The sequence below is a fragment of the Orycteropus afer genome, unplaced genomic scaffold, assembly GCF_000298275.1.
Source record: "Orycteropus afer afer isolate SDZICR_OR568_19922 unplaced genomic scaffold, OryAfe1.0 scaffold00068, whole genome shotgun sequence".
NCBI lineage: Eukaryota > Metazoa > Chordata > Mammalia > Tubulidentata > Orycteropodidae > Orycteropus > Orycteropus afer.
The window spans coordinates 12,222,100-12,224,759 of record NW_006921655.1 but is presented as its reverse complement, the minus strand read 5'-3'; positions in this window follow the sequence as shown (position 1 = coordinate 12,224,759).

Sequence of the window (2,660 nt, the reverse complement as noted above, 5' to 3'; positions counted from 1 at the left end):
ATTCAACCCTTGCTTCTTCCCAAGTCTTTCCCAATCATGGTGGCCCATGGTAATAAGCTATATCTCTTCTTGAACTCTTATAGAACTTAATTTTCTATAAATTTAGTCTGTATATCCTGTGAAGCATATAGCCTGAAAAAATTAGACATCTATCCTGTAGTTCTGTTTCTCTCCCTCTAATTAGATAGTAAGTTTCTTAAGGGCAATTTTTTTTTTCTCCTTTCACCACTGTTTCGTTTACTCAGTAATTATTTGTCAAAAATACTTTGTTGACTTTGTTCAAATCTTATAATCAAAAGTTTATTTTCCCATAAATGCAGACACCTTAATTTATTGCAGATCACAAATGAATTCTCTCTTTAAGTAAATGGGTTTTAGAAACTTGTTCAAAACAATGTTCTCAGTTCTTTGCAAACTGCATAGGAGCTCTGGTAGCATAGTGCCTATGGCACTTGACTGCTAACCAGAAGGTTGGCGGTTCAAACCCACCAGCCACTCCTCAGAAGGAAGGTTGAGCAATCTACTTCTGTAGTGATACCACCTCGGAAACCCAAGGAGGGGTCACTATGAGTCGGGTCTGACTCGATGGCACATAACAACAACAACATGCTTTAAAATACAGAATATGAGTAGGCTGAGTCCTTTCATTTATTTTCTTCTGACCTCACTTGTTTACTAGAGACTTATAAAAATTAGACCTTTTTATCTTCATTATTTTGACTTGCAGCAAGCTACCTTGTACCTTGCTTATTTTCATTCTTTTGAAAGGGCATAGTTTTAACTGTGATTGTATTCTACTGATTTGAATTTAGAATGTTTTTAATTTGATAAATTCTAGTTTTTCTAGATTCTTCTCTTGATTACTCAACTAGTAGAATGCTTATGTTAATTTTAGTTTACATTACTTTTTTAAGTTTAACTTTTTATTTTGAGATAATTGTAGATTTACATGCAGTTGTAAGAAATATGACAGTGAGATCTTATGTATCCTTCACCCAGTTTCTACTAATGGTGAATTCTTACAAAACTATGTATATTATAGTATCACAACCAGAGTATTGACAGTGATGTCAAGATATTGAATGTTTTCATCATCACAAGAGTCCCTTGTATTATACTTTTTGACCATACTGACTTGACTCCCCCCATCCTCCACCCCAAACACTAATGCTTTTTTCTAATTTTGTCATTTCAAGAACATTATATAAATGGAATTAGTATGTAACCTTTTAGGATTAGCTTTTTTCAGTCAGCGTAATTCTGTGGAAGTTCATCCTAGTTGTTGCATGTATCAATAACTTCTTCCTTTCTGGTAAGTTACATGTAACAAAAATTTGCCTTTTAAGGTATTTTTAAATGTACAGTTCAGCAACAATTATATTTATCATACTGTACAACCACCATCACTATTCATTTCCAAAAGTTTTTCATCACTCCAAACAAAAAGTCAATACCACTTAAGCATCCACTCTCTAGTCCCCTGCCTCCCCAGCTACTGATACCATCAATAAACTTTGGTCTCTATGCATTTGCCTACTCTAGATATTTCATATAGGTAGGATCAAACAAGAGCTGAAGAAAAAATTCAAGCCTCAGATTACAACATTGAAGGATTCTATGGGCAAAATATGAACAATTCAGGAAGAATCAAAAGAAAATGGAAGGAATATACAGAGTCACTGTACCAAAAAAGAATTGGTTGACATTCAGCTATTTCAGCAGATAGCATATAATCAAGAATCAGTGGTACTGACGGAAGAAGTCCAAGCTGCACTGAAGGAATTGGTGAAAAACAATGCTCCAGGAATTGACAGAATACCCATTGAATGTTTCAACAAACACATGCAACACTGGAGGCACTTACTTGTTTATGCCAAGAAACTTGGAAGACAAATTGGCCAACTGACTGGAAGAGATCTACATTTGTGCCCATTCCAAAGAAAGGTGATCCCACAGAATGTGGAAATTATTGAACAATATCATTAATATCACACACAAGTAAAACTTTACTGAAGATAATTCAAAAACGGTTGTAGCAATATATCGACAGGCAACTTTTAGAAATACAAGCTGGATTCAGAAAAGAACGTGGAATGAGGGATATCATTGCTGATGTCATCTGGATCTTGGCTGAAAGCAAAGAATACCAGAAAGATGTTTACCTGTGTTTTATTGACTGTGCAAAGCCATTTGACTTTATAGATCATACCAAATTATGGATAACATTGGGAAGAATGGGAATTCCAGAACACTTAATTGTGCTCATGCAGAATCTGTAGGTAGACCAAAATGCTGTTTGTTCAAACAGAACAAGGGGATATCGCATGGTTTAAAATCAGGAAAGGTGTGTATCAGCATTGTATCCTGTCATCCTATTTATTCAATCTGTATGCTGAGCAAATAATCCTAGAAGCTGGACTGTATGAAGAAGAATGTGGCATCAGGGTTAGAGGAAGACTCAGTAACAACCTGCAGTATGCAGGTGACACAACCTTGCTTGCTGAAAGTGAAGGTGTGGTATAGTAAATTACTTTGTGTGGCTTTTCTACCCATAAGTCTTTGTAAACTCCAAGGTGGGATTTGCTATGAGCAACTGAGGAGCTCCTGATTGCTGAAGGTGTCCACCTGGAGTATTTCTGTTGGGAGTGGCACAAAACAAT